Source organism: Phyllostomus discolor, chromosome 5 (assembly GCF_004126475.2).
Source record: "Phyllostomus discolor isolate MPI-MPIP mPhyDis1 chromosome 5, mPhyDis1.pri.v3, whole genome shotgun sequence".
Classification (NCBI taxonomy): Eukaryota; Metazoa; Chordata; class Mammalia; order Chiroptera; family Phyllostomidae; genus Phyllostomus; species Phyllostomus discolor.
Genome location: NC_040907.2, coordinates 79755664 through 79779455, shown reverse-complemented (window position 1 = coordinate 79779455; position 23792 = coordinate 79755664). Strand labels below are relative to the sequence as shown.

The 23792-nt window shown below is 43.6% G+C and overlaps 1 protein-coding gene across 9 annotated transcripts in view; it reads right to left on the bottom strand.

The window, feature by feature from the left end:
• The window catches only part of ATXN1 (ataxin 1), a 384633-nt gene that overhangs the window by 177568 nt on the left and 183273 nt on the right, over positions 1-23792 (bottom strand). For 8 of the 9 annotated variants that reach the window (XR_004903293.1, XM_036026476.1, XM_036026475.1 and 5 more), the window contains one exon: positions 15724-15783. The exons of the other annotated variant lie outside the window; for it this stretch is intronic. The gene's annotated coding sequence lies outside the window, so the exon portion shown is untranslated. The remainder of the gene's footprint in view (positions 1-15723; positions 15784-23792) is intronic. 9 annotated transcript variants of the gene reach the window in all.

The following is a 23792-nucleotide window of genomic DNA, read 5'->3' as shown; positions in this document are numbered from 1 at the left end:
GTAAACCAAGATGATATGCCTTTGGAAAACTATTAGATGACTTACAAAGAGGTTCGAAAGATAATGAAGACACTGGTGTGGGTGAAGGTTGTAAATAAATTATTTCACATAATATGAAAGTAGAAAAATTATGAATATTTCTGCATTAATCTATATATAATTTCAAACATGTTTTGAGACTAAATACATATCTTAAATACAAATTTGATTGTTTCATCTAAATCTCCAAGCCCTTAAATATTTACAGTCAAGCTGGCAAAAAAACAACAACAACAACAAAAAAAAAACACTAAAAGGATGAAAGATGTCTTAAACTTGAACTTACGTGGTTTATCTCAGGCCAACCCATCTTCTTGATCTGTGGACTTGAAGACTCAACAGCCTACCTAAAATATCCACTAAAAAAAAAAGTCTCACTATCTCACACCCCTTCGGATGGGTACTACCAAAACCACAGGAGATAATAAATGTTGGCAAGGCTGTGGAGAAATTTGAGCCCTTATGCACTATTGGAGGGAATGTAAAATGGTGTGGTCACTATCAAAAACAATATGGTGGCTCCTCATAAAAATAAAAATAGAATTACCATACAATCCAGCAACTCCACTTCTGGGTATATACCTCAAAGAACTGACAGAAAGATCTTGAAGAAATATTTATATACCTATGTTCATAGCATTACTCAAAATAGCCCAAAGTGGAAACAATCCAAATGTCCTTCAACAGTTCAATGGGTAAATAAAATGTGACTTACACATACAATGCTGTATTTATCAGCCTTAAGAAGAAAGAAAATTCTGACACGTGCTACATCATGGATGAACCTTGAGGACATTATGCTGAGTGAAATAAATCAGTACAGGACAAACACTTATATGAGGTATCTAAACCCACTTCTGTGAAGTCTCTAGAGCAGTCAAATCCATAGAGACAGAAAGTAGGACGGTGATTGCCAGGAGCTGGGGGAAAGGAGATGGGGGGCTGCTGTTTCATGAGTGTGGCGTTTCAGTTTTGCAAGATCAAAAGAGTTCTGGAGACGGATGCACAACACAAATGTGCCTGACAATACAGAAGTACATAGCTAAAAGTGATTAAGATGACAAATTTTATGAGTATTTACCACAATTTAAAGAAATAAATTGCACACTTTATGTGTCTCACGTACACCTTAAACGGCACATTTTCAAACCTCGGGCATGTGCCTGCCCCTCCCCATCTCTGTGAAGGACACGTTCATTTCCTCAGCGGCTCAAACCAGGAACCTGGGAATCATCCTAGTAATCACCTCCCTGGTCTTCATACACATCAGCACTCTACAAGTTCCACATAGCTGACATGGAGAACACACTGTATCTTGAACCCATCTGCTTCTCTCTGATATTACTGTTACCGTTCAAGGCCAAACCACTATCACTTCCTATCTGATCAACTACAGGTTTTCTACCCCATATTCCTGTTTTTCTTGTCGTCCTCCCATCCACCCTGCATGCTCAGGCCCTTACGTGACCTTCCAGGCACTAGAATAACATTGAATCTCTTTGGCAAATGCAAGGCTCTTCACTCTCTGTGGCTTTCCAACTCTAACTTCATCTCTTCCTACTCTTCTTCTAATTTATCCAGCTTACAATGGTGCATGTTCAAGCTCTTCAAATGTGTCAAGGACTTCTCATCTCAGGATGTTTGCACGTGCCCTTCTCTTGGCCTGTGCTATTTTCCCCATTCTATGCCCCTTCTCATACTCGGTTCAATGGCATCTCCTAAGAGAGCCTTTACTTACCCACCCATCTTAGATCCATGCCTCCCACCTGTTATTCTTTCTCATGTGTCACCGTTTTCTTTCCTTCATTCCTAATTATATTTGTTTACATATTTATTATCTGTTTCTTCTGGTATAAGCTCCATGGGAGGCAAGGGTCTCTATACACAGCACAGATAAATTAAAGATAATAATGTCAGATAATAAAAAGTGTTATGAAAAGATTAAAGTAGGTCCTGGCTAGTGTGGCTCAGGTGGCTGGAGCATCACCCGGTAACTAAAAGGTTGCAGATCCGATCCCCAATCCCCAGTCTGGGTCTGGGCACGCAGGATCCCCAGTCAGGGCACATATGGGAGGCAACCAGTCAATGCTTCCCTCTCACACTGATGTTTCTCTCTCTCCCTTTCTCTCTAGAAACAACAAAAAAACGTCTCCAGGTGAGGATTTAAAAAATATTAAAGTAAAGTAAGAAAACTAGAGTGCTATTTAGGTAGGTCAGACATAGAAGGCCTGATTAAAGTGACTTTTGAGTATTCATCAGGTCATTTTCCAGTTCAAGCATGTCCAACAGCTCATCTGACTTTGCTATTTATGGTTATTGGCACAACTGTGCTTCGAATCATCCAGGACTGGAACCCTGGTGTCCCCCTGGAAGCCTTCTGATCCTCCTCTCTGCATAGCCTATCTGTCTGTCTGTTTTCTCTGCTCCCTGTGCTAATCTAAATCATGTTCTGTCCTGTCACTTCTTGTCTGGAAAATGACGTTACTCCCCGCTCCAGTCTATCCTATGTATGCATGCTAGATTAATCTTCCTAAACTGCAGTTTCAACTTACCCTTTTGTTTCAAAATCTCTTGTTGCTAGTTCCTCTTTGCTTCCTGACTGACGTCCGGAGTTTTCACCCTAGACATTCCAGCAGTATGATTTCAACTCACCGCTCCAACTGTATCTCTTGCTTTCCCCATCACAGGCAAGTACAGGGCTTCATGTTCTCAGCATATACTCATTTGCCTTTGCCACAGCTACCCATCCCTGTTGCACACTAGCCCAAACCTTAAGTCCAATTTCAAAATAACCTTCTCCAAGAAAATTTTCCAGATCTTTCCAATCAGAAGTGACCACATCTATCTTAATGTTCTGAAGCATGTTTTTGCATTAACTATATACTTGATCACGCTCTGCCTTATGTCATAATTACTTGTGCTGATTTTCCAGTCCCTTTTCAGATCATGAGATTCTTAAGGACACAGGCTGTCGGCATCACCTATGGCCTCATTACTCAACTATCACTTTGTTCATCAAAGCGTGGTCCTTGGGCCAGCAGCACAGATACCACCTGGAGCTTTTCAGCAATGCACAATGCTGGGCCTCACCTCCAACCTACAGGGTCAGAATGTGCATTTTAACAAGCTCCCTAGGTGATTTCTATGCACTTGATCGAGCTCATTGAATACTGGACTGGCTGAACTGACTAGGAAAACACAAAATCAAAAACAAAACATAATTTACATAATTCCTTCAAAGATAACTGTGAATGAATAACACTTCACTCTATAAATCTATATTAAAGCTATATAAGGAGAGGAGAAGATTATATGTCAACCTCCTAGGTGGGAAAACAAATTTTGTCTTGGCCAACTAACAAAGTCCTAGAAGATTTGGTAGTTTTATAAAACTTGCATATTTATGAGTGGGAAGCCACAGAGGACATGCCCACTAATTACCGGTTATATATTCTCCTTTAATGAGTTGATTGGCTATGAAAGTACTTACATCAAAGTTTTATAGGCTTCTGTTGCATCCAGGAGATTTACAACATAGATGTGCTACAGGTGTAAGATTTACCCTAATTTGATGTTGCAGTAGCACCACTTCATGTGTTCTGTCACAAAGCTTTGGATTTTTTCTATGTAACAAACAAATCATAGTAAGGAAACAGACTTCCTGTGACACGTACTCAACTACTGCAAAGTAGGAGCTTCACTGGTTAGGGACCAGTAGTGGGAATCCAAAAGGCCTCTTAAAGGGCACCTTGCTGGCCACTAGAGGGCGTTAACACATGAATAAAATTACCCTGACTTCCAGAATTCAAACAAAAGGTACCTTGCATATGAATTAACAGGGAAACTGCTTCCATTTTCCATTCCCCTTAAAAAAATGGACCAGGAGCTGAGAACCTCAATGGTCTGGAAATTACATCTAACCTCTTTGCCTTGTAACACAACAGTCATTTACGTAAGCCCCAGTCCTGGCATGCTGCAGGACTAGGGGTGACACACAGCATGACCGTTGGGTTGCTCTATTTCCATTACTCAGACGTCTACACTTTCCAGTGTTGCCTTCTTCCTCCTCAGGACCATCCACCATCCTAGCAACATAGAAAGCCTGAAACTTCACCCTGCTTGTCCAGACTGTTTACTAATGTTCTCAGAAGTTCAGATTGAGAATATATTCACTGCACAGGTAAAGTGAAGGGAGGTCCAGGAGGACTGGAGAAAACAGTATTCATTCTGAGAAGAATTCACTCTGGGGAACTAGATGGGTCAATCTCTAGCTACCTCACCGCCTCAGTGGCTGCCCCATAACCAGGGGAGCCTCCCAGGCTCCCCCTCCTTCTGCACCTAAGCTTAGAAGGGCGAGGCTCTGACCTTGCTCCCCCATCTCTCTCCTCAACAGGTCCCTGTAATCTTCTCGCAGACTCAGGGGTTTAATCACCAGGCAGGCGCCTGCAGCAGCCAGGTGTTAGCTGGCAGCAGAACACAGGAGGGCCCCCCTGCACTGAGCCGCACACAGCCAGGGGGTTGTGGTTGTTATCACCCTCACAGCCAGCTCCTCAGAAGTTCAGCCACCACGCTGATATGAAAGGTTTTACCAGAGTTTTCTTACACAGGTCTTAGTCAGAAAGCACCCTTCGTTTGAGTTTCTGTAAATAACTCCTGCAGAAGACCCAATGTGCTCTAATATTTTGGATCTATGGAATTTATTAAGATCACAGTACCAGGAAATAGCTTACTGTGAAAATGAGAACATCTCAAATAACCTCTCAACTCTAAGGAAAGAAACGCATTCTAGCCCTGGCCAGTGTGGCTCAGTTGGACCACCTTCCCATAACCAAAGGGTTACGGGTTTGAGTCCTGGTCAAGCGCATACCTAGGACGTGGGTTTGATCTCCAATGTGGATGTGTGCAGGAGGCAACCAATTGATATTTCTCCCTCTCTCTAAAAAACAATGAAAAAATGTCCACCGGTGAGAATTAAAAAAAAAAAGAAATGCATTTTCTTTTTCTAATCCTGAGGACATGCTTATTGGTTTTAGAGAGGAAGGGATAGAGAGAGAAGGGAGGTAAGGGAGAGAGAGAGAAACATTGGTGTGAGAAAGAAGCATCAATTGGCTGTCTCCCGTATGCACCCTGACTGGGATCAAACCCACGACCTTTCGGTGTACAGGGATGACACTCCAACTCACTGAGCCACCCCATGAGGGCTGTGACTGCTTTTTTAATTAAAAGGAATCACTCTGTTTAGTCTTTTCTCTCAATTAGAAAGCTGTACTCCAAGGACAATGTCAGCACACATAGTTTTCAAATACTAAATTAAAAAGAAAGTATTTCCAAGTTCTAAACATTTAAGCGCACTCTTTTTAAATATAAAAACAACTGAGGAATGCAAACCCTTTTTGTCTGTCAATATGTCAAAAAGCAAAGAGGAACAGAATGGGCTGAGAGAAGCACAGGGCTGGCCCTGCAACCTGCTTTCTCAACATGCTCCACCCACGGGCATTCAGACACCCACAGCAGCGGCCTGCCCTCCCTCCTGCTCTGGGGGTGGGCAAAGCCAGAGACAGCAGCAACAGTGGAGCGGACAGGACATGACAACTGTGACAGGAGAGTGGCTCAGACCCTCTGCCCACCGCCACCACCAGCACCACCTAACCAGAAACAAAACAAGAAGAATCGCTTTCTAGGAATCTGTGAGTGGCTGTGGTCACGTGTCCTCCTTGCACTCAGGTTTCTTTTGACCAAATATTACATAGCAAGATGTGGTCGAGAGGCCCTTGGGACTCACCACTGAAACGGAGGCTTTGTAAGTAAAGTATCTGTTAGGTATCTGTTCCTTTAGTGCCAGCACATTTCGAAAGTTCAGCCAATGGCTAGGGAAATGTTTGGGATATTCAGAATCTTCCCTATGCCAACTGAGTTAATCTCACGCAGGAATTTTTCAGTTCCTGCACTGAGAAGACATTAAATACCCAGCATCATGTTTATCTTCATTAAAGAGCCAACGTCCTTTCAAACAAAATCCAGCAGGACAGAGATTAGCGTTCATTCTAATAGAAAGTGATCAAAAGCCCAAGATGTTTTGGTTAGCTTACTCTGAAGCCTGTTCCTGCTTTAGTTTCTATGCAAAGTACATCAAAAGAATATAGATATCACCAGAGACTCGAAATGTTTAAAGTCCCTAGTACTAGTGAGAAACTACTCGAAACTACAAAGGATGGGGAAACAAAATATTAAAGCCGACCTTCTCCCTGCAAAACAACACATAACAACCTAAAAGTAGTTCAGGCTTTCTGTTTAGATACACACCCTTCCCCCACTCCGAAAAGACAGAGGCTTCTAATCGTCTTCCCATTTCAAAGGACTCTGACTTACCAATCAGTCTAATAAGCTGTTGTGATTTAATGAGTATGAAATGATCAGGAATGCCAAGTGTCTTCCACACCCAGCGGGGCTCTCTGCCTTGATTGGTATGAACAAGAGTATGGCAAGGAGAAAAAGATAAAACATACGCTGAGCAAAGCACAGCAGCTCAATGTGAAAAATAAGTTGGAAGCTCTATCTGCGAATCAACATGGAGAGCGGAGAGTTCACAGACAGGAAGAGCAGCTTTGAGCAAGCAGCATTCGCTGTTCGGATGCCAGCTGGGGTAAGCAGGAGGGTCAATCCACCCAGAGCAGAGGCAGAAGGGCCCTGGCCATGTGAGGGAGAAGGACATCAGAGCCCTCCCCCGCTCTCAGAGTTTCTGCACCTCTGGCCACGGCTGCCTGCTTCCCAGACCCACAAGGAAAGCAGAGAAGAAAAGCAGGATATCAGGAGTTCTTTCCTCCCTTGGTGGCATCTCTCCAGGTCCAGCCTGTATTCGGGGAAGAAGCCCTCTGGGGCCAACGGACTCCCAGGCCCTGGGGGCTCAGGCACTCGCTGTGATTCCCTGGGGGCCTCCACAGCTCCTCCTATTAGACGGCCCTCTGCCACTAGAGACTAACACCTATGACAAGTGGCATGACTAGCCAAAGACAGTAAAAATGGGAATGCAACACATGCTTCCTGTCTCTCACCAAACAGCATTCTTTCTCCTTTCTCTCAAATCAAAACTAGATCTCGCCTGCCAGACCAAAAAGACCAAGAAAATGGTGTGCAGAGGCTTTGAGAAGTTCAGAAAAATTGTCACCTTGCAAAAACTTGACCAGCCAGCAAAACGGGACCACCCATTTCCTGGAGCCGTCGGACGGTTGAGCGTGACAGATACGATAACAGGGGACAGCAGAGGGGGAGCCCTCCCTTACTGAGGGCCAGACGCAGTAACCACACATTTAATTCCACTCTCATCCACATTTAAACCATTTTATCTCCACTAGAGGGCCAGGACGGATGAAATTTCAGCCAGATGATTTTGCTGCTGGTTGAAGGCCTGATCTTAAACCTTGGGGAGCGTGGGCAGGGGAAGAAAGGAATGGGTGCAAAGGCTGCGGTCACGGCAGCGCTGCTACTCACAGACAGCTCCCCTTGGTCTCAGGCTATGCCCCCACTGCACCTGAGAAGCCCCGGCTCAGGATTGCAGTGTTACTAAAATAAGCTGAAAGAAAACACACAGACCATAGGGCACCATCAACTGTCAACTGGGCTCAAAAAAAGTCACATATCTCTGACTCCTCCCCTCTTGTCTTTGTTCAAACAGTCACTCCGTTTTGATCGCCTCTTTCTTTGCAGTGTCTCCCACGTCTGTCCCTTTGCAAGGCTCCCACAGCCGTGTTCCAAGTCTTATCTCCTTGTGCCTGCAGTAACTTCTTCACCAGGGGCCCCCTCTCTGGGTTTTCGTTCCACCATCTCCTGGGCCATGAACATAGTTGTAAAGCTAATCTCACTGAAACACAATCGGTTATCAACTTGCTGAAAAATCTCCATTGATGACCAACCCCCACCGTCCACCCCTGTCACCCCCCTATCTCCCCCCATTCCAGCGAGTCCCTCTCCACAGCACTGCCCTGCCCTCATTTAAATACTGACAGGCAGAGAGTTCAGGCCCCTCCCTCTCCACCACTACCACCCCAAACCAGAAATACACAAGTGCCATTTTCTAGGATCTGCTAGGGCCGTGATCATGGGTTCTCCCTGCACTTGTGTTTCTTTTAACCAACTATTATTCCACAGCAAGACGTGGTTGAGAGGCCCCGGAGTCTGGTCGACACATGTGGCAGGACCTCAACCTGCCTTTCCAATGCCTCCCCCCACTTTCTCTCTATGAACCTACCTCTCTCCATGTTGACTCACACATACAGCTTGCAACTTATTTGTCACATTCAGCTGCTACTCTTTGCTCAGCACATGTTTTGCTCCTGTTTGCAACTACATCTCCATGGACCTGGAGTGGATGCTACCTGTTCGGCAGGACCCAGGGTGTGAGACAGCAGGTGCAAGTGTGAGAAAACCTGATGGACCTGGGTTGGAATCACAGCAGTATCCTGCACAGGTTAACCTCTCCTTATTAGGGTTCTTAATTTGTAAGTGAGGACAGTGACCTCCACCTCGTTCAGAGGGAACAAGGCTAGAAAGGCAGGCTCGCACCCGGTAACGCATGAACCGGGAAGTAAGTGATGTGGCTACACCAGGGCTGAAGTCTAGAAGGCTGGGGCTTTAGCATGAGCTCAAATGCCAATTGAACTGGACCTTATCTGTCCATATCTTTACGATTTTTCCATTTGCCATAGCTTATTAGTGTAAGCTATGTTGATATTTCTTATTAATACTTTTAATTTTAGTAAATATTTTATTTATTTAATTTGAGAGAGAGAGAGAGAAGCATCGATTTGTTGTTGCACTTATTCATGCATTCATTGGTTGATTCTTGTACGTGCCCTGACTAGAGATCGAACACACAACCTTGGCATATTGGTACAATGCTCAAACCAACTGAGCTACCTGGCCAGGCCAATTTTAGTAATGGTTTTTTAGCTGGATTTAATTTTTCCAGGGCTCTGGGGGCTGTCATGTGCACTACTGCTATAAATACTATCAGGCATAAGTGAAAATGCATTCTTATGTTCACTCAGTCTTTCACCCGACAAACAGTGACTGAGCACTGCTGTGTTTTGAGTGGGAGAGGAACACAAATGAAAGAGAGGGCTGGAATGACATGAGCTGTAAAAAAGGCTGCATACCATGTCTAGGACATAGCAGGTGACAGGTGTCCCTCCCAGGACAAAGTTGTTGGGTTTTTTTTTCAAAGATTTTATTTTTATTTATTTTCAGAGAGAGGAAGAAGGAGGGAGAGAAACACCAATGTGTGGTTGCCTCTGGCATGCGCCTAACTGGGGACCTAGCCCACAACCCAGGCATGTGCCCTGACTGGGGATCAAACAGGTGACCCTTTGGTTCGCAGGCCCACACTCAATCTACTGAGCCACAGCAGCCAGGGACCAGGACAAAGTTTTGAAGCATCTAATTGCTGTCACAAGTCTTCAGTTCTTCTCTTTTCCCCTGTGATCAGGAAGGAGCCTTCTAGATGGCAGGACTGAAAAATCAAAGCAGCCTGCGCCCCAGAGGTCCACAAGGAGGACAATCATTCTGTAGAGACCCCAGCACCTCAGCGGACACTGCATGAGTGGGAAGCAAACTTTTATTGTGTTAAAGCCCCGTGCGTGTGTAGGCTTGACTCTTTCCACAGCATGAGCCCATCCTACCCCGACTAACATGGCAACTTTCATTTTCTCAAATTTCACTGATTGGCAATTAATCATGTGATACTGCTCATACTTACTGCCTGTTATTTCCTTTAACTTTCTTAATTTTGCCTCTAATCATGCCTTGCCCCTCCACCTAGGCTAGAGCCTCTCAAATACAGCAGCCTTAGCCTCTTCGCCAGGGCTTTCCTCTTCACCCTCCCCCTCATGCCCCTACCTCCCTTTCCCCCCAAAAGTAGTCATGAACCCGGCACCCAGTAACTGTTTAACTCATAATCAGTTAACTCTAACTGATGACTTAATATTATCGCATTAGGAAAGAATTCCCAAAATATAATGAAAATCACTTATTTTCATTAACCAACACCACTCTGCCGGTATGGACAGTTAGGAATTAAGTGCAATTGCTATGATAAGACTTCAGAGGCTCGTCTGGGGATGAAGCTTCGGTTGTGGCCTCGGGATTCTATGCCAACCATGGGCAATCACAGGCTATCATCCACACTCATTTAGGTCGATCCCAACGGCTGTGACCCTACTTAGTGATAGAGGTCTGGGCTTCTAGGATTCTCATTCACTTGTTCACAATCATTCTCTGAAAGCGAGCAGAGAACAAACTACGGAATCAGACAAGCTGAGAGACTCTAGGCCCTCGGTTTCCCTACCTTGTAAAGGGAGAGGTGAAAATGTATCTTGTACGACTGTTGTGAAAATTATGCAAGTTAACATATGTAAGATACTTAAAGTTGTTTTCAGTACAGTTGACCCATGAACAAAACAGGTCTAAGTGCACAGGGCCACTCACACACACTTTTTTCCAATAAATACTGTAAATGTATTTTCCTTATTATGTTCTTAATAACATTTTCTTTTCTCTAGCTTACTTTATTGTAAAAATATGGTATATAATACATACAATATATAAAATATGTGTCACTGAACTGTAATGTTATTGGCCAAGGCTTCCTTCTCATCCACGATAGGCTATTAGTAGCTAAATTTTTGAGGAGTCAAAAGTTAATGTGCAAGTTTTCAACTGCATGGGCGAGAGTCAGCACTCCTAACCCTGAATTGTTCAGGAGTCAACTGTAGTAAAATACAGCAGTACCTGGCATGTTGTGAGTCCTTAGAATGCTAATGTTATTATTAACTGAGCAGCTACTACAGGGCAGATAGTAGGGAAACAAGGATGAAAAAGAGGCTGCCCAGTTCCCAAGGAGTGTACATTCCAGTAAGGATTATATGTTAGCAAGTAAGTGAACTGAAGTGTTACAGAGTCACAGACCGAAACAGAGAGAGAGAGAATACACAAATTAATACACAACAGATGCAAACAGGCACACACAGATGCACACACACACGTGTGCACATCAACTGGCAACTGGTGAGTCAACAAACAAGAAAGTGCTCTTCACCTTGGAAGAAGGAAGGCTGGGAAAAGTAACGGAACTGAGTATTACAACATGAATAGGTGCTTGCCAGGCAAGATGGTACCGGGACCTCCAGGAAATTAAGGGGTGTGCAAAGAGGCAGAAAACAATACTCACTCGCTTATTCATTCAGTGAATGTTTATCAAACGCCTTCTATGTGCTTGGCACAGTTCTAAGTACCAGGGTACAGCAGTAAATGAGACTGACAAGGCTTTTGCTTTCACTGAGCTAGTATTTTAATGGAGGAGACTAACAATAAACCAGTGAACAAATATATAAAGCAAAGAGCTAGGAATAAACACAGTGGGTAGATGGCTAAAGTGAGACTGAGGGCAGACTCCCTGACTGAAGTGTAGAGAGTGAGAGATGTGAGCAGAGCTCGAGGGGAACTCCATTTGCCACCCCGTTTTCTCTGCAGAGGACGTTCCCTGAACTCTCCCGGCCTCTTATTCCCTCCACTTTTCTTTCCCAAGGATGTGCAGTGAGGATCGGGCTGGGAGCTAAAGCTAGCGTGGTGGTCCATGCCTCTCCCTGGGTAACGTTAACTCCACTGGGCACAGTTAACCAACCACTGGGCACAGTCAGAATTCTGAGCACAGGAATGGGGAGGTGAGGTGGATTTTGGTGTCTTTCTCCTTCTTTCTTTGCACACACAGTGGCCTACTCAAAGACTCAAAACTCTCCTGAAGGTGAACTGTTACCAGGCCCAGACTGGGGAATACGGAGGTAGAAGTCCATTTTTGGCTCTCAACCCAAGATACAATTTCTAATTCAGTTAACTGTTATCAATCAAAAAAGTTCATTTTGGCCTCCATCTGCCTTATTACACTTGTCTTATTTCTCAGTTGGCTTAGAACTTGGGAAGGGAGGAGAACTCTTAAGATAAAAGTTTTTATACAATAAAAGCCTTCCTTCTCCCAACAGACACCTCAAAACTAAATTAGGAACCACTATCCAAATCTTTCAAACCTGTCACCTTAATGAAAACTCCTTCACGTCTCTAACTTAATAGCTCCAAAGACATTGCTCAGTATTTGACTGAAAAGTCTGGCCCAAACAGTATAATAAGGCGAATTCAATAGAAGTAGTGAACACTGAGGGGGCTGGGCTGGGGAAAGAATGATTTCAGTGACAGCGTAAAAATACAGGCTGCACAGTTCATGGCTGGTAGCCACAAAGAGGAAGATGGGGAAATGTGAAGCCTTGAGATATTTTTACCTTGTGATTTCATATCTACTGAATACATGTTTTTAGAAAACACACTAGAATAAAGAATTTTTTAATTTCTCTTTTCTCTGAAGAATTCAAAAAACACTCAACTTATTTACATACTTTCTTCACAGCTTCTTTATGAGATAGGATGGGACTATATTCTTTTCATGAAGAGATACTGATGGCATGGTTACTATCTACAGGGCTCAGTTCTGAGTATCACAGAAATTAAAAAAAAAAAGACGAATAATAAGATAGATAGTTCCTGACCCTGAAGGCCTCATCCTCTACCTAGAAAGATTGCTCAGGCTCCCAAAACTTATGCATCAAAAAAGGAAATACAAGACAAGTGTCAAGTAGATGGCAAAGATTTTTCAAAATGCTTCAGGAGTTGAGGTGGGGGTGTAACCTCTCTTGAAATCAAGAGTAATTACCTGGAGGGTCTCACAGATGAGAAAAATGTTAAAACCCCAGCTACACACACTGGAGCAACCGCAACCAGGACCTGCAGCTCGGGCAGAAGCTCCCAGCAGACACGCAGTGCATGCTGCACCTCCTCTGCAGCCCCGTGTGCCCGGCACTGGTTCGTGTCTCCTGAATCTGTGGAGCACATTTAGTGGGTGCTCTGTCTCCCCAGACTGCACACTGCTCTGGTTCACTGCCCACATTCCAGCCAGGAGCAGCTGACCACACTGGACAGGAAATGCTGAACCCACTTCGCCTTCTCACAGAGCGGCTCCGCTGCAGGGAGGGTGAAAAGCACAGACTCGCCACCTACTTTCGCTCACTAAGGCAGAGAGGTTCTGCCAGCCCTGCTGGCACACCCAGGGGCCTGCAGAATTTTACTACAGACACTGCCTTCTCCTTCATCCAGTCCCAAGCTCCAGAGAGAAAGAAGGCAAGTGTTCACAGCAGGGATAGATGGTAACAATTACGAACTCCACATGCTCTACAGGAGGGAAAGTCAGGCCAGGATAGGGTAAAAATAAATGGGGGCGTCAGGGCTGCACTTGTCCTGCCCAGGATATGCTGGCTGCTACAGTCATTGTATTTTTTCTGGCTGCACAGACATGTTGCTATGGAACCAATACATGCCACTGCTACTTGGCCTCTAGCAAATAAAATCTCAGCGCTGGCAAGAGCATTTCCCTAGGTTTCCCTTAAAGGGATACCATTGATGGTGAGCACAGTACAAGCTTAGCTAAGAACAACAGCAGCATTGTCTCAGGGTCCAGCCCTGCTGCACAGCATGAAACGGAGCGCAGCCACTCGTGTTTGACAAGGTATACATGCATGTGGCATGTGGATTTGCATAGTACAAACCCAAAGTGCAGGGACCAGCCCTGCAGCTGCTTTTTAAGTAAGAAACTCATGGCCTCTGTTTGTATTGAGTTCCCCTGCCAGCCCCTGCCACTGGTAGAAGCAAAAGGCTTATCATATGTTGGATAATAATTTTATGGCGCCTGACTGTCAATGTCAAATGACTTATGACCCCAGCGGAGCCACAAGTGGTCAGCATCAGCTCAGGTGGTCTTATTTTATCCCTTTACCATTTCTTAACCCTCTCTACCAGTTCATTCTTTACTGAAAGAATAGTACAAGTAGGCATGAAATCCGGCACCTCCTCACTTTCTGAAGGTCCTTAGTTGTCCTCTATTTTAGTCTTATGAGCCTCCTGATGCCACAGAGACCCTTAAGCCCCCTGACCCACCCACCAAGAGCAGCAGATCTCAACGGCCCATGCCGTACGGTGCTGTGCTCTGGGCATAAACCTTTTGGGTTTTTTAAGGTACGAGGAGGAAATAGGAACCCTTGGGTTCACACTTCTAATGAATGCACACTCATGCATACCAAGCATATGGGGCCAGGAGAGATCTATGTCAGAGTCATAAGTCGGTGAATCAGCAACCCGTATTCTCAATTCCGCTCAGGATGCTGGCAGAAAGCAGACCATCTCTGTACTGTAATAAGGAGACACATTAGGTTCCTTAAAAATGACTGTGGTTAGGGCTGAGAAGAAGCCTCTACGTGTTAAGGTAAAATGATTATGTTGACGAGTGGGATGAAATAGTAGACTCGGGCTCTCAGTACTGCACTTGAGCCAATGCCTGGTGGGATGAAATGTTTTGGAAACAAGTGCGCTTAGCTCACCAATGTCAGTGACCGTGATCCAGAGCCAGATCTAGCACAGGAATCTTTGACAGAACCACGGGCAAGTCCACCTTCTGGGATTCCAGTGGAGAACTGTGTTCTCACACTTCTCTCTATCACACTGCACGATTGAATGCTCATGTTAAAAAACGGTATAGCTTTTTGTTTTTTTAAATGAAGAAATGTTCCTCTGAAAGTGTCTATGATGGCAGGCCAGGTTCCCACTATGTTATGAGAAACCTGTTAAGCATTACCCTGCAGGTGCAGGAAGTCCTGAGTGGGGGTGTGCAGGGCTGCAGCTGGCCAGTGCACAGCTGCATCATGGTCTCTAGCTGCAACACAGATTTAGCCCCGAGTCTCCCCGCAAAATGTGGCATTGCAAATGCAGTGGTTTGGGAAAGGTGGAGAGAAAATGTGCCTTCTCAGAGGAGGTCCATCACAGAAGTACTCCGGGACTGTCCCTTCCACTGCTTCTCCTGGCAGTAGCCTAGTGTGATTTCTAGAAAATTAAACAACTAAACTGGGACACTCCTAACACTTGCCTTGGATGGATGTTACTGTTAGTTTATCAGTATTACCTCAGGTCTAGCCACCTATAACTCTGTATCCTTAGAAGGAACTGGGATTCAAAAGACAGTTCTGTGGAGAGGCTTGGGGGAACCAGAGACCATGCAGCTGGGAGTCAAATGCCTCTCCCGTGACCCCAGCCCCACTGCTGTCTGAGAAGCCCTCCAGCCAGGGGCATGAAGCCCTCTGGGCCATGGTAACCGTTGTAAATAGGGGCTTTGGCCAGATGGACTCTCGGGTCGCATCTAGTGCTCTCTCTGCCAGGGCATTACTGAAAGGGCAGCGCGCCATGTGGACAAAACAAATGGTTTCCCTTGCCCACGGCCGTGTTTCTGTGCAACAGTCACTGAAGAAAAGAAGCTTCCTCTGTCATCCTCCCTGCAAGCTGTTCAAGGTAACAGCAGTGATGGTGGCAACTCACAAGAGGCAACACGTGTGAACAGCAAAAAGAAACAGCAGAAAAACACAAGGGGGACGCCACCGCCTCAGAAGGGAGAAAGAGATGTGACGAGTAGAAGAACATCTTGGTTCCAAAGGGAAGAAAACGTCTGGAGAATATGTGCTGTCAGGCACTGTTTCGTAGCACGGCAGTGACTGGATACGATTTTGATGAGTATAAAAATACATAAAGAGTCAAAGGATCACTCACCCTACGAAGACAGCAGACTGGTTTCTCTGCACCCAGAAATGAACTAATTTCTTTGGAAAACTGGAAGAGAAGAAGATTTGCACAACATTAAGTCCATTCTGTAACCCGGCACAGGTGAGCAGGCCTAGAGATTATGAGAAGTCCTAGCCCCTGGCTCTTTGGCATTTACTAGGTGCACAGTAAATATCTGAGGAACAGTGCATGCACACTGCTGTGGCTGACTGCATGAATTTTCAAAAAAGGGCTTTGAACAATTAATATCCAGAAAGCAATCCTATGAGTGATTCCTTTATCACAAGAGATGTGAGCCTGATGATGAAGGAACGTGAACTGTGGTGCTTAAGAAATGCATTTTTAGGTGGGTATTTTAAAATGCCACGTCCACATCCCCACCATGCGGCTAACTGGAGATGTATCAGTAAGGAGCCAGAGTGCCCGTGACTACACTTTGCCCTTTCCCAGATGGAGGACCCACAACTCCACGCATCCCCCACTGAAGTCAGTGACCCCGAGGGACCCTATAATTGGGCTCAGATGGGAATGTGGACTTGGCAGAGAGGCACTGGGGGCCACGTATCAGGCCGACTGAGTAATCCCGTGAGGAAGCCGCGGTGCCTGAGATAAAGTGTGGGAAAGAACCGAGATGATGTGCACGCTGGAAGAGGAAGCCTGAAAGACAAAGGGAGATAAGGGAGTGACAGCAACAGACTGTGTAATCTGTATCACGTAAGAAACCAAGCTCAAGCTCCAAGTTGTAAAAAATTTGCAGAGAGTGTCTAAAAGATGCCTTTGCAGGTTTGGGGGCTGGGGCGGAGATGTGAGGCAAAGCTGTCCTGAGACAATTTTCGCAGGATCCCAAAGCGTTTGGGAGGAAGTCTAGGAGCTCTATGAAGGCCACCGCTCCTCCTCCCTTTTGCTAGAAGGAAGAGAGGTCTGGCCACCAAGGCAATATGGGGAGTCTTCTCCTCAGCACATCCACTGGCGGCAGATTCTCAGCCCCAGTTTCTCAGAACCTGAAAGGCATGCCTCACAGGTCCCAGAGAGAAGGCGCCGCTGTATTGTCAGACTGCGCCAGGAGAGGCGGGGGCTGCCAACATGATGAGATTCTGCCTCTTGAGAAGCTTATACTCTAATTGAAAACATGACAGGGAAACAACACAAGCAGTGAAAGATAGTACACACTGGTAAAACCTCTGAGCACCTTCTTTTTAAAGCAACACTTTACAATGCACTCACATACATTAACCTTTTCATCCTAAAGGCAGACAAGATGTCTACAAGAAGTATCGTGAAGACCACAAAACTGATTTCACACAGAGTCAGACCTGACTCTGAATCACAGCTCCATCACACAACAGCTGTGTGATTCAAGTTACCTGAACTCTCGGCACCCTCCCCTCAGTGGCATAATGGTAATAAAAATACCTACTTCATACAGTGTCTCAAGTTCCTAGTGCAGTGCTTGCTTGGCACACAGACGAGACTTAAAAACAAAAAGCTTTAATGCCATGTGGTACAACATGTCTACATATCTGTAGCACTAGAGAAGGAACACACGGGAGAGATTTTCATAATTCATAATTTACCAAAATGTCAGTTCTTGCATTCTTTCCCCCATCCTCCCCGAAATTCGTTAAGAAAAATGAGAACAAAGTAAAACTGTTTACTGTGAATAATTAGATAATGTAGATAAAGCAGAAACCACACAAATAATAGAAATCGGCAGAAGTCCCGTTAATCATTACTATGAACATTTTGGTATATATGGCTCCAGGCTCTCTCCTGTGCTCAGGCACACACAGCATATTACATATATTACATATACATACATACTATTTATTCACAATATGCTGTGATAGTCTTTCCATTGTTTTGCAGTCTGAAAACATTTCATTTGATATAGCGTAAACCTCTTTGAATACCAGTACACCCACCTCCATGGCAATTTTTAAGGACATGTGAGAGCACTGCACTGGAAGGAGTGAACATTGAATATGTATTTGCTGAATTTACAGAATCTACCAAAGTGTCCCATATTTATGAGAAAAGACTATATGTGAGGTAGCACGTGGTTCTTTTTTCTACATTTTTGTCAAGATTGCAAAGGCAGATTGTATAAACAAGACGTGTTAACAACAGAGATTGTTTTGGTTTAAATGGGAGTAGCTTGAAGAATACTAACTAGCACTTATACATAGCAAATATCACAAGTTACAACATTCAGCGAGTTTCCAATATACTAAGAGGAGACAAAATGTTAAAGACTAGGGCTAACGATGGACAGAGATGCCCATTTCAAGTGGGAGATCCCAAGACTGACAGGGAAGTGTCCCCACTTTCAGTCTGATCACAGTGCATTTATTCAATGACATGGAGAAAGTTAAACTAAAAAGTATTAATTCCTGAGTAACCTTTAAATCATAATCACATTGTATGAACTTCAAAACCTTACAAAAAAACAGACTTTACCATCTTTAGAAGATATCAAGAGTTGGAACGTGTGTGCAGTGTTAATATTTCTAATGTAATTTCCTTCTCAAAGAGAATGGTGGGTTGGTGTAACATTTGTGGCAGTTGGCTTGAGCTGCATGGCACAGCCTGGTACTCGACTAAGAAAACTGTGCTCTACCCTACACATGTGACTGACTAGCAACACTCAGAAAATACCGCCATTGGGAGGAGGCTGGGAGAGTGAATATATCTTCGCAATCAGCAAAGAGCGTGGAGCTAATTCCTCCTCCAGTTATGAATGTAACTAACCCTTTCTAAACCCTGCCAACACTGCTCCTACGAGCAGGCAGGCGGGTGCGGGGGTGGGGCCTGGGGAGGCAGGGCGGGGATGGGCAGAAAGCAGAGAGAAAGAAAGACAGAACATGCTGTGGCAGCAGAGAAATGCCAAATCAGGCACCAGCCGAAATATCCTGGAGAGGTCAAAAGTGGAGAAACAAAGTAAGGAAATACAGTTTGATTTCTGAAACCAGAATCTACAATGAATGAACAGGAGAGATAACCTCTTCACATGCTACCTCCCAACAAAAGTTCCCTAAAAGTTCAATCCCTTGTCCAGTTTATGCAATTTTCAGGGGAAATGACAATTTTTGGTGGGGTTCATGCTCTTATAAGAGGCTTCTATTATTCTACTTGACCATGTGAAACAGAATCGACATTAGGAAATAAGAAGACAGACCATAAATTCCAGCATCAGACGGAATCAGAGAAAGCATCTCTTTGGCTACTCACACGAACACTTCACTTCACATGGGACATGGACTAAGCTGTTCTTAATGGATCTCTTTCAATGGTACAATTCAGGAGCCAAGGAGAGGTCCCTGGATCTAAAATGAACTTCTTATCGGAACAGTTTTTGCTTTGCTTAATCTCTCTTGTGGTCACTGCTTCTCCCTGAGACAGAACCAGATGGTGAGGCTGTGCTGTGTGCTATGTAACGTCCCCATTACTCAGTCAAAGCTGAACGACACACACTGTTCAATTTGCTTTCCAAGGGACCTTCACATCCTTTGATGGTTTACACGGGATGGCCCAGAACACATTCTGCATGGCAGTCCTCGCTATCAAACACTGTGGGTTGGATTCCAACATCCACATCCAATTGTGTGTCTCTGGTAAGTACAACCTGCCCCCAAACACTGTGCCGATACTATCTATTCCACACTTGCAATATATTTTTGAACTATAGACTTCGGAAAATTTTGTCTTGCCATTGTATAGTGTCATCCTGAGTAAGCAATGAATTCCTTAATATTAACTACTACCACTTATGAGTGGCTATTTTGTGCCAAGTTTTCATTTATTAGCTCTGATCCTCACAAAACCTCTGTAAAATAGGTTCTATTAGCCCACTGTACAGATGACAAAAACAAGGTTCAGACAAGTAACCTATCCAAGGTCACTTACCCAATAAATGACAAAGCAAGAGTTCAAAACCAGGTTTGGCTTAGTTTCACAACCAAAGAGAAAAGAGATAATCATGGCAAGGTGCATGTGGATTTTTAGAGGAAAGTTGCAATATGTAGGAGTCTGTCAAACACAAAAAATAAGCACTTGCTTCCTCTCAATAATCAGATATTACTTTTATGGGTTATTTTTCAGGAGCAGCAAGTGAGGATGCTAGAACGAAGTTTTCCATGGCACTCAGCAGTAAGTTGTGCTTCAGCCATCCGACAGGTGCCAGACAAGCGTTCTTCAGGCAGAACAGCAGGACCGAAGTGCTGACAGTCGCAGGGACACAAAATGTAGCCTTGGCAAGTCGGTCTAACAGTTACTCTTCATCATTCTGATTATGAGCCACAAGCATGCAATCAACAGCATAGAGACGATCTCAAATGATCTCCATCAGCATTTTACTTAGTTATCATAGCGTGGCAGATGAACACATTCTCATCTGACCTAAACGCAGTGTCAGTGACTCAAACACAAGGATGTGCAGGGGCAATAATGGCACAAGAGACTGGCTTTGCTGAAGGCCACTGATTGTAAAGGATGCATTTTAGTTCATAAACTTTTCCATTTTTTTAGGTCAGAATATATAAATAATATTTATGCATTTAATAAATTTATCCAGAGTCTAACTCGATTTAAAGATTTAAGTAAATTTACAAATCCCCCACACTTAATACTACATGTTGTACAGTTCTGTACAAGGAGCAATTTTCAAATTTCATTACAAATTTTTGTGGGTTGCATCGCTGCCACTAAACTGTGGCCCAGCTCCAGGAGCATAAAATTTATATCATTTATCTCTGTATTCCTAAATCCTACCCTAATGCCTGGCATATACAGTAGACATGCAAAATTTGCAGAAATGAATAAATTCTGATTGGATCATCGATAAGAAGGTATGCTTACTAAGTGCTTGACTGACCCCAAGTTGTTCTCAGAAGTCATTCATACTTCATAGGGCAGTATCTGAACTTGTCCACGAAATGAAGTGATGGTTGTAAGTATGAACCATGAACTTCAGTAGAGATCTGTCTGTAGGGCGTAAAAATGTACAAATAGAACAACAACAAGGAAAGGCTGCCCTCATATCAACCGAAGAAAATCATTTGCAAAGCAACTCGCACCAGACTGTTTTTACATTAAAGTCTGTAACTGAAGGGGAGGTAGTATTCTGGGAGTGGTTTCCAAGGAAAGTAATTAAAATCACTATAGGTTGGAGAACCAGATCTGGAAAAAAATACTCATTATTAGAAAGAAAAAGAAAAGAGGTCAACTCTCCTTCTCAAAAAGTAAAGAAAAAAGGCTACAAAGTTTTTAATATATCAGCACTCTTACAACCAATGCCTATCACTTCGCCAACTAATTTCAGTTCAGGCAGTAATAATCTATTACAGGACAAGAACTCCATTTCTCCTTTAGATAAATGTTATATCTAGCAAAAGGTCCCAGCTCACCAGATTCATCCATGACTGGGATCTCATTTGAATTACACCAAATGACTACCCTGCCACTCTATGGAAGAAAACACCTTCAGGCAGATGTGGCTCACAGCTTCGTGAGTGTCTGGCTGTCTGTGTTTGTGGGGGGGTTATTTGTGAGTGAATGAGAGTGTGTGTGTGTAAGATTTCCAATGGTGTCAAAGGGCATTATATACAATATTTTGAAGTCCAAGTTTAATATTCTTGAATTGCCAAACACACCATATAGACTCCTTAAAGACAGTGTCTATATACCTTAACGATTCATCCAGCAGTTAGCATGTTTATAGTATGAATGGTCAAAAGGATGTGAACAGAAGGCAGAGAAAAATCATCTAACCAACAGTATTGCAAAATTCCAAAATTGGCAATCACTGCCTTAGCAAAGCTGCACCTCCGACTTGGAGGGAGGGGGAAGAGAGGCAGATGCTATTTTTAGAGTGAAGGCAGAAAGCTTTCTGTGCCCTACCCTTTAGGGCCACGTCCCTGCAGTACAGCTCTTCTCTCTGCAGCTAAAGATCAGAGCTACTTCACCAAAGTTCAGTGCAAATGGGAAATATCACAGAGGAAAGGACATATTAGATACTGTGACTTTAAAAAGTGCTGCCTGTGTTAGAAACATTTGTCACCTCTGGCAGTGGCACTGGTGATCTGGATGCAAAAGCTAGTGCCCCAATCAAATAACAAAGGCTTATAGAACACAGATCTGGACACAAAGTTGGAAGTTCAGTATATGCTTAAAAGCCATAATATCTTATATCTATGTGAGCTTTTTAAAGTTTCCAAAGTGCTCAAGTATAGCGTGAACAGTCAGACAGTCAGCAATCAACACCACTATATTACAATTTTTAAAATGGTATCTCTTAAATGTCTAAAATAGCCAAGCGCTGGCAAACTTTTTCAGTAAAGGGTCAGAGAGCAAGTATTCTAGGCGTTTTTAATCAGCTCTGCCATTGCAGCACAAAAGCAGCCATGACAATACTACACAGATGCACATGGCTATGTGGGAATAAAACTTTATTTACAAAACAGGTGAGGTGGGATACAGGTCACCATCAGAGTCTGTCAACCTTTGGTCTAGAATATCATTATACAGTTGAACAACGTGAGTTTGAACTGCATGTCTCTACTCATGCACAGATTTTTTTCAATAAGTATGTGCAGTACTATAAATGTATTTTCCTTACGATTTCCTTAATGCATTTTCTTTTCTCTAGCTTACTTTATTGTAAGAACACAGTATATAATACATATAACATACAAAGTCTGTGCTAATTGATTGCATATGTTACTGGTTAGGCTTCTGGTCAACATAGGCTGTTAGTAGTTGCACCGTCGGGAAGTCAAAAGTTACACGCAGACTTTCAGCTGGGCGGGAGTCAGCACTCCGGACTCCTGAGAGGTGCAAGGGCCAGCTGTACTGGGGAATTTTGAGGCACAATCTCTGCTTCCTACTTTTCCCCCAAAGAAACTATATTTTTATTTAGTACAAAGTTAGATGGCAATATCACACAGTATCCAAAAGCAGTGAATGGCTTATCTCTGCAGTATCCATCTACCACACTGAACTTCCTTTCCAACAAGCAGGAAAGGCAAATCTTTCAATGTCAGGTGGAGTTTCCCAGAGTGGCAAGTCCCTGCACACCCATCTGTGCATCACAGTGTGAAGAGGCTGCCCCACAGAACCCCAGGCAAACGCTCACTAGCCTCCTGAAGTAGTGCATTATCTGGGCAAGCAGGAAGACTTCTGTGCAACAAAAACTCACCACCTGATTAAACAGGGGCACAGGACTAGAAGTGATATTTCTCCAAAGACATACAAATGGCCAAAATGCACGTGAAAAAAATGTTTAACATCACTAATCATTAGGGAATTGCAAACCCAAACCACATCCCTTAGGATGGTTATTATAAACAACAACAACAATAACAATAAAACAAATTTAAAAAGAAAAGAACAGCAAACAACACAAGTTAGACAGACTGTGGGGAAAATGCAGCACTTGTGCACTGTTGTTGCTGGGACTACAAAATGGTACAACTACTACAGAAAACAGTACGGCAGTCCCTCAAAAAATTAACTACAGAATTACCATATGATCCAGCAATTCCACTTCTGGGTATACAGCTAAAAGAATTGAAAGTAGCGACTTGAACAGGTACTTATAAACCCATATTCATAGCGGCATTATTAACAACTAGAGGGTGGAAGCAACCCAAGTGCAAATAAACAAAATATGCTATATACACACAATGGAATATTATTCGGCCATTAAAAGGAAGGTAATTCTGACACAGGCTACAACACGGGTGAACTTTTAAGACATTATGCTGAGTGAAATATCCCAGTCACGAAAGAACAAATATTGTATGATTCCACTACAGTAATAACACTAATTCCACTAATAAGAGTTGTCAAAGGCCCAGAGACAGAAAGTAGATTGGTGGTTGCCACAGGCTGAGGGAAGGGGAAATGGAAAGTTATTGCTTAATATGTATGAAGTGTCTGCTTGAAAGATGAAAAGAATTTTGGAGATGGAGAGTGATGATGATTATACAACAATGAATGTACTTAATGTCAGTGAATTGTATATACTTAAAATAGTAAATTTCGTGTTACATATGTTTACC